Source organism: Macaca fascicularis, chromosome 16 (assembly GCF_037993035.2).
Source record: "Macaca fascicularis isolate 582-1 chromosome 16, T2T-MFA8v1.1".
NCBI lineage: Eukaryota > Metazoa > Chordata > Mammalia > Primates > Cercopithecidae > Macaca > Macaca fascicularis.
The window spans coordinates 45033534-45048488 of NC_088390.1; the positions used below are offsets into that span (position 1 = coordinate 45033534).

Consider the following 14955-nt stretch of genomic DNA (forward strand, 5'->3'; position numbering starts at 1 on the left):
CATTTTCTGTTTTCTGCTTTTTGTTTTGCATATGTGGCATACCTTCCAGAGGTGGTGGTGGTGGTTGTTTTTTTGTTGTTGTTGCTGCTGCTTTGGTGACTTTCTTCTAATAATTCTGTAGATTCTGTATTCTCTGCATTGTGTGGCAATTGAGTTCTCTGCTAGCTTAAAAAAAAAAAAAATTATAAGCCAGAATTCCTAGGTGTGATCCCTGGGTCAATATAATTTAGTGATCAACTAATGATCAGTCAGAATTCCTTTAATGCTTTGTCTTTCTGTCCTCTCTTCTTTGCCAAGGGAATCTGTGTGAGAAGGCATGCCTTCATACTTCAGGCTGTTTACAAGACAGACTTAGCTTTCATTTTCTGCTTGCTACGAGCCTTAAGGTCAGCCAGAAGCGAGTGACTGGAAACGTCTTAATTCTCATCTCTCTCCTGGGTAAGTGCAGAGCTTTGTGCATGCATGCAGCCTTTTAGATCCCCTGGAATATGCTGGAACTTTTCAAAGTTCCCTATGTCTAGTTCCCTTTTCTAGTTCCCTATATTGTCTAATTCTCCATGATGTACTTTTAGATTCCCAACCTGTCTCTTGCTTACCCCAACTGAAAGTGCAGTCTTAGTCAGCCTCAACATTGCTAGCAGATGGCTCTTGTTTTGTTAATGCCTTGGGAGTCGGGCATTTTTTCTGATGAGCTGAGTTCTAAGTCATCAAGTAATTACAACTCCCTAGGAATAGAGATTTTCCAGAGAGCTGCAATTTTGAACTAAATATTGGCTGTACTTGGGGGATCTTTCTTTTAACTGAGCTCCACAAGAGGTCAGCCCTTGCCATTGGCTGAGACTGCTGCTCACAGCTACCTCTACTGAGCTGATGAGGGAGGGTGGATGGGAATAGCATCCCAGCCACAAGTTAAAATATCACAGATCACACTGTCTTAGCAAAGTTTAATAGCTTCTCTTTCTAGAGTTCTGAAATGGTTGGTCTTAGTGGTTTTGCAGGATTTTTCATTGTTTTTGTGGGAGAGCAAGTTCACCGAAGGTGAACTATTCTGGAAGTTAATCTCCAAGCAAGTTCATTCTTTTTTTTTTTTTTTTAATGAGAAGGAATCTCACTCTACCACCCAGGCGGGAGTGCAGTGGCACGATCTCAGCTCACTGCAACCTCCCTCTCCCGGGTTCAACCAATTCTCCTGTCTCAGCCTCCCAAGTAGCTGGGACTATAGGTGCCCGCCACCACGCCTGGCTAACTTTTGTATTTTTTAGTAGAGACGGGGTTTCACCATATTGGTCAGGCTGGTATCAAACTCCTGGCCTCAGATGATCCACCCGCCTCGGCCTCCCAAAGTGCTGGGATTACAGACGTGAGCTACCGCGCCAGGCAGGGCAAGCTTATTCTTTTTATTTATTTATTTATTTATTTATTTATTTATTTTATTTTTTTTTTTTTTTGAGATGGAGTTCCGCATTGTCGCTCAGGCTGGAGTGCAGTGGCGCAATCTCGGCTCATTGCAAGCTCCGCCTACCAGGTTCACGCCGTTCTCCTGCCTCCGCCTGCCAAGTAGCTGGACAACACGCCCGGCTAATTATTTTGTATTTTTAGTAGAGACGGGGTTTCACCGTGTTAGCCAGGATGGTGTCTATCTTCTGACCTCGGGATCCGCCCGCCTCGGCCTCCCAAAGTGCTGGGATTACAGGCTTGAGACACCGCGCTCAGCTTTTTTTTTTTTTTTTTTTTTGAGACAGAGTCTCTCTCTGTCGCCCAGGCTGGAGTGCAGTGGCGCGATCTTGGCCCACTGCAAGCTCCACCTCCCGGGTTCACACCATTCTCCTGCCTCAGCCTCCAGAGTAGCTGGGATTACAGGCGTGAGCTACCGCGCCCGGCTGCTCATTCTTAAACATGGTTCTTCTCAAGTCTTCTATATCTCTACGGGGAAAGTTTTCATTTAAAGTCTGTCCTGGCCGGGCGCGGTGGCTCAAGCCTGTAATCCCAGCACTTTGGGAGGCCGAGACGGGCGGATCACAAGGTCAGGAGATCGAGACCATCCTGGCTAACATGGTGAAACCCCGTCTCTACTAAAAATACAAAAAAACTAGCCGGGCGAGGTGGCGGGCGCCTGTAGTCCCAGCTACTCTGGAGGTTGAGGCAGGAGAATGGCGTAAACCCGGGAGGCGGAGCTTGCAGTGAGCTGAGATCCGGCCACTGCACTCCAGCCTGGGCGACAGAGCGAGACTCCGTCTCAAAAAAAAAAAAAATAAATAAAAAATAAATAAATAAAGTCTGTCCTGCTTTCATCAAGCTATCCAGCCTATCCAGGTGATTCTGATGCATGCTAAAGTTTGAGAACACTTGTTCTAAATCCTTATTATTCAAAGTGGGGCCCATGGACTGGCAACTTTGGTACCACCTGACAGCATATTAGAACTGTAGATTCTTGGGCACCCCCAGACCTAATGGAGCTGAATCTGCATTTAATAGGATCCTCCAGATGATTCCAGGATCCCCAGATGGTTCATGTGCATGCTAAAGTTTGAGAAGCTCTGCTCTAAATAACAATCTCTTCTCAGGGATGTTCCTCATTTTTCCCTCTCTCTTTTACTTTTTCCACTGTTCTGAATTTTTCCTGTCAGCATTTTATTTTTTTATTTTTATTTTTTTGAGATGGAGTTTTGCTTTTGTTGCCCAGGCTGGATGGAGTGCAGTGGTGTGATCTTGGCTCACTGCAACCTCCACCTCCTGGGTTCAAGGGATTCTCCAGTCTCAGCCTCTCAAGTAGCTGGGATTATAGGCATGTGCCACCACACCTGGGTAATTTTTTGTATTTTTTTGTGGAGACGGGGGTTTTGTCATGTTGGCCAGGCTGCTCTTGAACTCCTGACCTCAGGTGATCCACCTGCCTTGGCCTCCCAAAGTGTTGAGGTTACAAGCGTGAGCCACTGCGCCTGGCCCCTGTCAGCATTTTTGAAATGAGTATGTCTCTTTAATAATAAAAAATCATTATTCTGGGTGGGCGCAGTGGCTCACACCTATAATCCCAGCACTTTGGGAGGTTGAGGAGGGCAGATCACTTGAGCCCAAGAGTTAGAGACCAGCCTGGGCAACATGGTAAAACTCTGTCTCTACCCAAAATACAGAACATTGGCCAGGTTTTGTACTGTGCGCCTGTAGTCCCAATTACTCAGCAGGCTGAGGTGGGAGGATCACTTGAGCCCGGGAGGCAGAGGTTGCAGTGAGCCGATATCAAGCCACTGCACTTCAGCCTGGTTGACAGAGTGAGACCCTATCTCCAAAAAAAAAAAAAAAAGTTTTAATGAAAAGAGAAAAAAGTCATTATTCTATTTACTTTTTAGCTACTTCTCTCTCCTATTCACAGACAAGCTCCTTAAATGACTTACCTATACTGTAACCAGAGTCTTTTTCTCATCACCTCACTCACTCTTCAATCCCTATCAGCCTGACTTGTCCCTGCCACCCTACTGGAACTTCTTGAGCAAGGGTAACAAGAAACCCCTTATGGATAAATCCACTGGATGATTTTCAGTTGTAAACTCACTTGACCTCTCTACAGCATTTGACGATATTGGCCATGTTTGCCTTCTTAAAAGTCTCCTTAGATTTTTGAATAGGACATTCTTTCCATCTTCTTCTACCTCTCTGACCACTCATTATCATCTTTCTTTGGTGTCCCCTGTCCCCTAGCCTGGGTACGGCCAGGGAGTGGGCCTACTTGATCTGAAACAGAGTTTCCCAGTCTCAGCACTCTTGACTCTTTGTTGCAGGGGGTATGAGGGTGGCAGGGGGAGGCCTCCAGGGTGGGGGTGTCCTTATGTGCATTGAAGGATGTTTAGTAGTAACATCCTTGGCCTCTACCCACTAGATGCTAGTACCATTTCCTCTCCTCAAGTTGTGACAATCGAAAATGTGTCCAGATATTACCAAATGTCCCATCAGGGGAAAAATTGCCCATGGTGAGAAGAACGGGTCTAAAAGCAATCAGATCAGATGTGACCTGGTTCTGGTAAATAGTAAGAGAGCCTTGCTGAAGATTTCTAGGAAAGTTCTTTTTTTTTTTTTTTTTTCAGATGGAGTCTTGCTCTGTCATCCAGGCTGGAGTGCAGTGGCACGATCTTGGCACACTGCAACCTCTACCTCTCGGGTTCAAGTGATTCTCCTGCCTCAGCCTCCCGAATAGCTGGGATTACAAGTGTGTGCTACCACACCTAGCTAATTTTTGTATTTTTAATAGAGATGGGGTTTCATCATGTTGGCCAGGCTGGTCTCGAACTCCTGACCTCACGTGATTCTCCCACCTCGGCCTCTCAAAGTGCTGGGATTACAGGCGAGAGCTACAACACCTGGCCTGCTAGGAAAGTTCTTGACTTGAGAAGAAGCTATGGGATGTTATTCTTTCTCTCCCGTCACATGGGGAAGCATGTAGTATTGATTGCCACAGGTAGCCATCCTATAGCTCTGGATGAAGAATGAGGTGGTTTCTGATGACATTGCTGGATCAACCAGTTCTGATGTCAGCCCTTCCTCTGGATTTAGTCCTGACTAATACACCTTTCAAACTCACTTACTCATCTGGTCTCCTGTTGTCCCATTTCCTTCTACCTCTTTGTCTCTCAGCCCGTCCCCTTCAGATTGACATTTTATTTGCAGTTTGGTTTTCTAATTTATTTTTCCCAGTGGATACTAACTTTTCCTCTATCTTTTTCCCACATTTTACATGGAGGCTAGCATCTCATCATTGTCACAATGACTGCCAGCTCCCAGGCCTCAACCTGGAATCTCAGAAGCAACTCTCTTTGTATAGCTGAGGGGCACCTGGGACATAGAAGTTAGGAAGATAACTGGCTGGGATCAAGAAACGTCTTTCACTGCACCTGAGGCTCAATTGTGCCCTCTGCTGACGCTAGGTCGGGAGGCTGCACAGTTCCAACTTGAAACTTGGAGCAGGGTTTTAAGACCTCTGCTTTCTCATGTTGAAGAATAGGAAAAGAGAAATAGAAAATACAAAAATGATGAGTCCTTGGAATTGATAGGACATGTAGATTTGAGAGAGTTGAATATGTTTTTTGTCTGTTTGATTCCCTTCTCTATTCCCAGTGTTTCGAGCAGTTTTAGTCCATGGTAAGTGCTCAGTGAATATTTGTGCTGATGAGCAAGCAAAAGGCTGTTCTGCTGTGAAAGGTATAGTGGAGACCCTTATGCTCCTAGAAAGAAGCAGAGAACAATTGCCTTGGTTCCTGACAAGTCCCTGTCCAAGGTCCTCAATGAGGCTTATGTAGGCTTCCTGCCCTCTGGTTCTATGAGATATCCCTATATCTGTGCAACAAATCATTTTTTTCTTGTATTATATTGAGGGGTTCAGGCATAGATTGCCAGTCTTTTTTTTATTTTTCTTTTTATTCTCAAACAGGGTCTTGCTCTGTCACCCAGGCTGGAATGCAGTAGCACCATCATGACTCACTGCAGCCTCAGCTTTCCAGGCTCAGGTGATCCTTCCACCTCAGCCTCCCAAGTAGCTGAGATTACAGATGTGGGCCACTGTGACCAGCCCTAGGCTGGTCTTGAACTCCTAGGCTCAAGTGATCCTCCCACTTTCGCCTCCCAAAACATTGGAATTACAGGCGTGAGCCAACAAGCCTAGCCAATAAACTGAACATTCTTTTTTTTTTTTTTTTTTGAGACGGAGTTTCGCTCTTGCTGCCCAGGCAGGAGTGCAATGGCACGATCTCGGCTCACTGCAACCTCCGCCTCCCGGGTTCAAGTGATTCTCCTGCCTCAGCCTCCCGAGTAGCTGGGATTATAGGCATGTGCCAAAATACCCAGCTAATTTTGTATTTTTAGTAGAGACGGGGTTTCTCCATGTTGGTCAGGGTCGTCTCGAACTCCCAACCTCAAGTGATCCGCCTGCCGAAAGCATTAGGATTACAGGCATGAGCCACCACACCTGGCCCTGAACATTCTTTTAAATAATTCAGACGGGCTGATTCCATTCAGGGGGTCCCATATATGGAGCTTTACTTAATTTGAAGGGTGAAAGGGGCAAACGTTAATAAATCATTGTTCCGGCCGGGCGCGGTGGCTCACGCCTGTAATCCCAGCACTTTGGGAGGCCGAGGCGGGCGGATCACGAGGTCAGGAGATCGAGACCATCCTGGCTAACACGGTGAAACCCCGTCTCTACTAAAAATGCAAAAAATTAGCCGGGCGAGGCGGCGGGCGCCTGTAGTCCCAGCTACTCGGGAGGCTGAGGCAGGAGAATGGCGTGAACCCGGGAGGTGGAGCTTGCAGTGAGCCGAGATTGCGCCACTGCACTCCAGCCTGGGCGACTAAGGGAGACTGTTTCAAAAAAAAAAAAAAAAAAATCATTGTTCCTATGCTTTGGCATCTGCTGACATAGCTTTTTCTGCTACTTCTCTTGACACGCTGGCCCCTGTGAGGACCATGATGTTCCTTGGGTGCATCTCCCAAATCCCAGGAGCACAATTTCTACTATCCTACAACCTCTCCATGCTGGGCAAGATAGAGGTAAGGCTTAAAAACTGGTGCCTGCTTTCCCAGGTTGGTCCAAGAAAATGAGGCACATACTCTGTTGCAACTGAGTCCCAAACCATCTGGGGGAATTCAGTTGACTCCCCCCGCCAGGCCCTTACATGTGGAGAGGGCCAGGAACAGGATAACTTACTTTTGAACACGCCACTATCTAATGTTTTCTTCTCCGGTTCTCCTCCCCTTATAGCCTGTAGAATTTTTTTTTTTTCCTGAGAACTTTAAAACATTTTATTTTGCTTTGTTTTGTTTTTTGAGACAGGGTCTTGATGTCACCTAGGCTGGAGTGCAGATCATAGTTTACTGCAGCCTCCAACTCCTACGCTTAAGTGATCCTCCTGCCTCAGCCTCCCAAGTAGCTGGGACTACAGGTGCGTGTCACCATGCCTAGCTGATTTTTAAATTTTTCTTTTGTAGAGATGGGGGTCTTGCTTTGTTGTCTCAAATTCCTGTCCTCAAGTGATCCTCCCACCTCAGTCTCCCAAAGCACTGAGCCACTGAGTCCAGTCTTTTTTAATTAAATACAGAAAAATATGGAGAATAATAAAATGAACGTGTGTCATCACTACCAAGGATCAAAGATTATTAACATTTTGTCATATTTCTGCCCTATTTTAAAGAAATACAAAAATTACAGATAAATTTTATATTCTTTTTACCTCTTGCTCTGCACCCCAGAGTCCCATTAACCATGTCCTCCCCTCAAGGGTAACAACTACCATATTTGTTTGTATTTTTCCAGTACAATTTTTAGATTTTACGTACATTAGGTTACTTTCTACTATATATATTACACAAATTATTTTACTTTAGCAATATATAATAATGTCTTTTTTTTTTTTTGAGATGAAGTCTTGCTCTGTCACCCAGGCTGGAGTGCAGTGGCGCGATCTCGGCTCAATGCAACCTCCACCTCCTGGGTTCACGCAATTCTCCTGCCTCAGCCTCCTGAGTAGCTGTGATTAGGCATGTGCCACCATGGCCAGCTAATTTTTGTATTTTTAGTAGAGACGGGGTTTCACCATGTGGGTCAGGCTGGTCTTGAACTCCTGACCTCAAGTAATCCACCCACCTTGGCCTCCCAAAGTATCGGGATTATAGGCATGAGCCACCGCACCTGGCCTATAATAATGTCTTGAATGTGTATGAAGTGTATATAAATATGCTATACCATATCAATTTGTGTATTCACTTTAAATTATCCTCAGCCGGGCGCAGTGGCTCACACCTGTAATCCCAGCACTTTGGAAGTCCGAGGTGGGTGGATCACAAAGTCAGGAGATCGAGACCATCCTGGCTAACAAGGTGAAACTCTATCTCTACTAAAAATACAAAAAATTAGCCAGATGTGGTGGTGGGCGCCTGTAGTCCCAGCTACTCAAGAGGCTGAGGCAGGAGAATGGCGTGAACCCAGGAAGCAGAGCTTGCAGTGAGCCAAGATCACGCCACTGCACTCCAACCTGGGCGACAGAGCAAGACTCCGTCTCAAAAATAGAAATAAAAATAAAAAAATAAAAAAACAAATCGTCCTCTTAGGACTGGGCATGGTACCTTACACCTGTAATCCCAGTACTTTGGGAGGCCAAGATGGGAGGATTGCTTGAGGCCAGGAATTTGAGACCAGATTGGCCAACATAGTGAGACCCCATTTCTATTTTATTAAATTAAAATATTGGCTGGAAACAGTGGCTCACGCCTGTAATTCCAGCACTTTGGGAGGCCAAGGTGGGCAGATCACTTGAGGTCAAGAGTTTGAGACCAACCTGGCAAACATAGTGAAACCCCATCTCTACTGAAAATACAAAAATTAGCTGGACATGGTGGTGGACACCTGTAATCCCAGCTACTTGGGAGGCTGAGTCAGGAGAATTGCTTGAACCCTGGAGGCAGAGATTGCAGTGAGCCTAGATCACACCACTGCACTCCAGCTTGGGCCACAGAGTGTGACTCTGTCTCAAATAATAATAATTAAATTAAATTAAATTAAAATATTTAAAATAAAATAATACACTTAGGCTGGTGCATGGCTCATGTCTGTAATCCCAGCACTCTGGGAGGCCAACGCAGGAGGATTGCTTGAGGCCAGGATTTTAAGACCAGCCTGGGCAACGTAGTCAGACCCTGTCTCTACAAACAATACAAAAATTAGCCAGGTGTAATAATGTACACCTGTAGTCCCAGCTACTGAGGAGGCTGAGGTGGGAGGATCACTTGAGTCCAGGAATTAAAGGTTACAGTGAGCTATGAGCCTGCCACTGTACTCCAACCTGGACAACAGAGCAAGACCCCATCTCAAGAAAAGAATTATAAAAACGCAATTATTTGGCTGGGTGTGGTGGCTCATACCTGTAATCCCAGCACTTTGGGAGGCTGAGGTGGGTGGATCACCTGAGGTCAGGAGTTTGAGACCAACCTGTTGAACATGGTGAAAGCCCATCTCTACTAAAAGTATAAAAAATTAGCCAGGCGTGGTGGTGGGTGTCTGTAATCCCAGCTACTCAGGAGGCTGAGGCAGGAGAATTGCTTGAACCTGGGAGGTGGAGGTTGCAGTGAGCTAAGATTGCAGCACTGTACTTCAGGTTGGGTGACAAGAGAGAGACACTGTCAAAAAAAAAAAGCAATTATTCCTTTAATATCTTGTAATATTATTTTTGAGATGTTTCCATGTTGACACAGTGTACCAGTTAGGAATGCTTCTGGCTAAAGATAACACAAAACCCAACTAAGGGTGATTTAAACAAACCAACTTTTTTCTCTCACATACAGATATTCTGGAGGTCAATAGCTGTGGCATTTTTTCCATAACTCAGTTATGTCAGGGACAGAATCTCTGTACTTCTGGCACTTTCTTCACAGCTGTATGCAGGGGGAAAGTGCAGTGCCAGCTGCATTTGTCTCTAGAATCCCTCAACAAACTTCCATTTATATCTCTGATCAGCTGGGCACAGTGGTGCACCTGTGGTCCCAGCTACTCAAAAGGCTGAGCCCAAGAGTTTGAGACCAGCCTGAGCAAAATAATGATACCCCTTCTCAAAAAAAAGAAAAAAAAAAACCTCTCATTGATCATTATTTTCCCATGGCCTACATGCAATGGAGCTTAGGAAACGGGATAATTAGTCTTTTCAGTCCCATAGAGAAGGTGGCAAATGGAGAAAAGAGTCAGGAATGGTTGCTGACAGTCAGTCAATGTCTAGTATATCATTCCTAAAAGAATATTTCTTGTGACTGCTATCACAGTTATGGGGATTTTCTTACTTATTCCACTATTGATGGATGTTGCCAATGTTTGCTATTTCAAGCAATGATGCAATGAACAACCTTGTATGTGTCTTCTTGTGAGTTTGTAAAATCTTTATCACCTCCATTGCACAAAAAAACTGGCTCTGCTAAATTGTATATTTTTGTATACCAGGATATGTTTTTGAAACAAAAAAGCTGAATGTTTAACTTTTTTTCCTCTATAACATCATGTTCCTGAGGCACAAACCCAAATGTCCTTCAGTGAGGGAAGGATCAAGAGGGAGTAGGGATGTCTAGGGGTGGAAAGCTAGTGAACATTATAAAAATAATTTCCTGCTATAGAGAAATGAGTAAAGTCTTAATATATTAAAAATCATATTCTGAATTAGTACATAAACAAAAACTGGGACATCAAAAAGACTCACAAAGAAGCAGAAATCTCAGAACAGACCACACAGGATGAAAAGAACACTGCAACACAAGAATTAGGTATAGTTAGGAGCTCAAACAAACAAGACCAATCATACTAGTTACAGGGTATCCTCAATTCCCTAGCAACGAGGAACACGAGATTTTTATGTGTGTCAGTAAAGATGCTTCATATTGCAAGTGAAGAAAAATCCAAGGCAAACTGCTTTCATTAGAAGAGGAAACAGAAAAGTCTATTGCTAAGTCCAGTGATGGTCGTGACTTTATCCAAAGTTCAAATCATGTTAGTAGGACCTAGCTCCCAGGTCCTCTTCCTCTGAGTGTCAGCTTCATCTTCAGGCAAGTTCCGTTCCTGGTAACAGAATGGCTGTAGCAGTCTCAACTTCACATTTATAGGACACAGGATCCTGAAGAAGAATTAGCTTATCTTCCAGTAGCTTCATTTTATTAGGGAGAAGTTTTTCTTTCCCAGAAGCTCCAACAAATGTCCTCATATCTCACTGGGCTTCTGACTAGGTTATGAGTTCATTAATGAACCTTTAGTAAGGCCATGGAGATGGAATATGCTGACTGGCCTAACCCAGTCTGAGCTCTCTCAGAGCTGAGGCTGAGACCAATTCTACCAAATCACATAGCTTGAGAGTAGGGGAGGGCGTGATTACCCAGGATAAAATCTTTGTATTGTTTCACCAAAAGAAGGGTGTTCAACCCAGCGATCTCGTTACTGGGTATAGACCCAAAGGAAAATAAATCATTCTACCAAAAGGACACATGCATCCATATGTTCATTGCAGTGCTGTTGACAACAGAATCAACCTAGGTGCCCTCAATGGTGAACTAGATTTAAAAAATGTGGTACGCATACACCACAGAATACTATGAAGCTATAAGAAAGAACAAAATCATGTCCTTTACAGAAACATGATAGAGTATAGGCCATTATTGTAAGCAAATTAACACAGGAACAGAAAAGCAAATACCTCATGTTCTCACTTATAAGTGGGAGCTAAACATTGGATACACATGGGCATAAAGATGAGAACAATGACACTAGGGACTAAAGGGGGAAGGGGGGTGGAGGGCAAGAGCTGAAAATCTACCCATTGGGTACTATGCTGACTACCTGGGTAATGGGTTCACTCATACCCCAAACCTCTGCATCATGCAATATATCTTTGTAACAAATCTGCATATGTACTCTCTAATTCTAAAATAAAAGTTGAAAAAGAAAAAAGAAGGGTGAATGGATGTTATGGATACTGGAAAGGAAAAACCAAAATGTCCACTAAAGTATCAGAACACACTTTATATGATTTTTAGTTAATTATATGTAAGCAGGTAGAATAAGCCATATTAATCTCATTACAAAGACAGTCTGTCATTATCCATAAATCCTTTGACTTATTTACCTCATTTTTCATTAAACCCATCCAAGAATAATTAGGGGCCAGAACCGCTTTCCACCAATCACCACTTAAATGATAAACCTATTCATTAAATGATAAAGCTAAATCAGTGCCCTCGATTGCCTGTAAAAAAAGATATTGAGCTAGGCACAGTGGCTCACGCCTACAATCCCAGTAGTTTGGTAGGCTGAGGTAGGAGGATCACTTGAGACAAGGAGTTCGAGACCAGCCTGGGCAATATAGCAAGACTCTGTCTCTACACAAAAAAATCCAAAAATTAGCTAGATGTGGTGGCATACCCCTGTAGTCCAGCTATGTGAGAGGTTGATGTGGGAGGATCACTTGAGCCCAGGATTTTGAGGCTTCAGTTGGCTATGAATGTGCCACTGCACTCCAGCCTGGGCAATACAGCAAGACCCTGTCTCAGGAAAAAAAAAGATATAGAAGCCCAGTGCGTGCTGAACCCTTGGAGATAGACTTCAACCCTCTGATCCTCTGATACATCCACACACTGCTGCTCCCACTGTTGAGTTAATGCTTGTTCACTAACCTGTTTGTTCCAGTTGTTCTTGCTTTAATTACATATTTAAGTAAATGTTACATTACATGATGAAATAAGAGTGGAGGAAAAATAACTTCTCTCTATGAAAATAAATTTAATACTCTGGAAAGACTCAAAAAAGGCAAATTAATTTTTTTTAAGATGGAGTCTCGCTCTGTTGTCCAGGCTGGAGTGCAGTGGCACAATCTCCACTCACTGCAACATCCGCCTCCTGGGTTTAAGCAATTCTCCTGCCTCAGCCTCCCAAGTAGCTGGGATTACAGGCACCCACCACCACACCCGGCTAATTTCTATATTTTCAGTAGAGACAAGGTTTCACCATGTTAAGCAGGCTGGTCTTGAACTCCTGACCTCAGGTGATCAGCCTCCCAAAGTGCTGGGATTATAGGTTTGAGCCACCCAACCTGGACCAAGCTTCCTCTCTTTAAATAGGTGATTTAGGAGTTCAAGGTTACAGTGAGCTATGATCACGCCACTGCACTCCAGCCTGGGCAACAGGCCAAGACTCTGTTTCTAAATAAATAGCTCTGGGCCGGGCGCAGTGGCTTGTGCCTGTAATCCGAGCACTTTGGGAGGCCGAGGCAGGCGGATCACCTGAGGTCGGGAGTTCGAGACCAGCCTGACCAACATGGAGAAACCCTGTCTCTACTAAAAATACAAAAAATTAACCGGGCGTGGTGGTGTGTGCCTGTAATCCTAGCTACTGAGGAGAATCGCTTGAACCCGTGAGGCAGAGGTTGCGGTGAGTTGAGATCACGCCATTACACTCCAGCCTGGGCAACAAGAGCAAAACTCTGTCTCAATAAATAAATAAATAAATACTTCTGAAGTCCCTTCTAAGTTCAGTTAAGTCCCACATACTGGATAGAGGCAGGAAAATGTGGGAAAAAAATGTGCCTATTTAACACAAAGGAACAGTGAGTATTTTAAGATAATCTCCTCCTATGCTAGCTCAGAAACCAAAATTTCGTTAACATCTGCAAACAAATGGAATGTTTAACTTTAGTTTCTATTTTTTTTTTCTTTGACAGTTTCGCTCTGTGGCCCAGGCTGGAGTGCAGTGGTGCCATCTGGGTTCACTGCTGCCTCTGCCCTCCAGGTTCCAGCAACTCTCCTGCCTCAGCCTCCCAGGTAGCTGCAACTACAGGCAGGCATCACCATGCTTGGCTAATTTTTGTAGTTTTAGTAGAGATGGGGTTTCACCATGTTGGTCAGGCTGGTCTCAAACTGCTGACCTCGTGATCCACTCGCCTCGGACTCCTAGTTTCTATCTTAAAGGTGGTTTCTCTAATTTCGTCTCAAATTCTGGATGGTACACTATTAAGGGCATAAAATCTTCTGCAGCAGAAGTATAGTAAATAGTACTGCTGAATAAAACTAAACCATGCAGTAATTACCTCAAGGAAAAAGATGCTTTTTCTAAGTTATTTAAACAAATAGCTTTTATTTAACTTTTCATAAAATGGAAAAAAAGGAACTTTGTATAAAGTAAAAGCAATGACGCAATAAAGACTAGGCCACATCTCTTTAGAAAAAGAAAAAAAAAGGCCAAGTGTATCAGTAGAACTATCTGAAGAGACAAAGGTACAAATGTTCTTTCCCCATTATTGACTCAGAAACCACTTATCTGCAGAAACATGACAGATTGAATTTCCATGGCTAATTAAGAACAAAACAGGTTTGACACCTTTGGGACTTTGGCAGCTGTGATTCTAATTTTGCGTCTCCCACCAATTTACATTCACACACAATGAATGTGACAGTGGTAGTCAGATTAGAGTGATTATTTTGTTAAATACTGAGTTATGAAAGCAACAGGGTCAGAGTAAAGGCAGGTGTACAGAATTTAACCTCTTGAGACACGTCATCTCACAGCCGTAAATACACAAAGTGGCTCTAATAGATGGACAATGGACTACTACTCTACGTGGTAGACTTCACTGATATTTTCTAGCTATGGGAAGAAACGATAGCAAATTAATTAGATTTTTATTTTGTTTCTAAAATTAATTCTTTCTTTCTTTTTTTTTTTTTTTTTTGAGACAGAGCCTTGCTCTGTCACCCAGGCTGGCATGCAGTGGCGTGATCTTGGCTCACTGCAACTTCCATCTCCCAGGCTCAAGTGATTCTTGTGCCTCAGCCTCCCGAGTAGCTGGGATTATTACAGGCAGGAACCACCATGCCCGGCTAATTTTTGTATTTTTAGTTGAGACGGGGTTTTGCCATGTTGGCCAGGCTGGTCTTGAACTGTGAGCTCAAGCAATCCACCCACTTCGGCCTCCCAAAGTGCTGGGATTACAGGTGTGAGCCACTGTGCCTGGCCTAAAATTAATTCTCAGAGTGTATGTTTGAAGATTTTGAACTCTGTAATTAAAGACACGACTCCTAAAATGAACAAATCAGTGGATGACAACAGTTAACCCTGAAACAGATCCAAGCATATATAAAAACTTACTAATAAAGGGAGTATCAGTAACCAATTGGGAAACACACTTGTTTGAAAGAAACTCAAATTCACTTTATGCCAAAATAATTCCAGATAAATTTGAATGTAAAAACACATTTTAGCCAGAAAAATACTAGAAGAAAACATAAAATTTTAGTCATAAGTAATCTCAGAAGTAAAAAGACCGTTTTATTTTCTGGGTTTTTGTTGTTTTTTTTCCTTAAGATACGAGGTCCTGGTTTTGCTATGTTACCTTTGCTAGTCTGGAACTCCTGGCCTCAAACAACCCTTCCACTTTGGCCCCCCAAAGTGCTGGA

At 43.7% G+C, this 14955-nt stretch overlaps 1 long non-coding RNA gene across 1 annotated transcript; it reads left to right on the plus strand.

Moving 5' to 3' along the window:
- Positions 1-354: 354 nt before the first annotated feature.
- Positions 355-13326, plus strand: LOC141408785 (uncharacterized). Its single transcript, XR_012425555.1, has 3 exons — positions 355-438; positions 6447-6534; positions 13224-13326. It is a non-coding gene; the product is annotated as an uncharacterized lncRNA (long non-coding RNA).
- The last annotated feature ends 1629 nt before the right edge of the window (positions 13327-14955 follow it).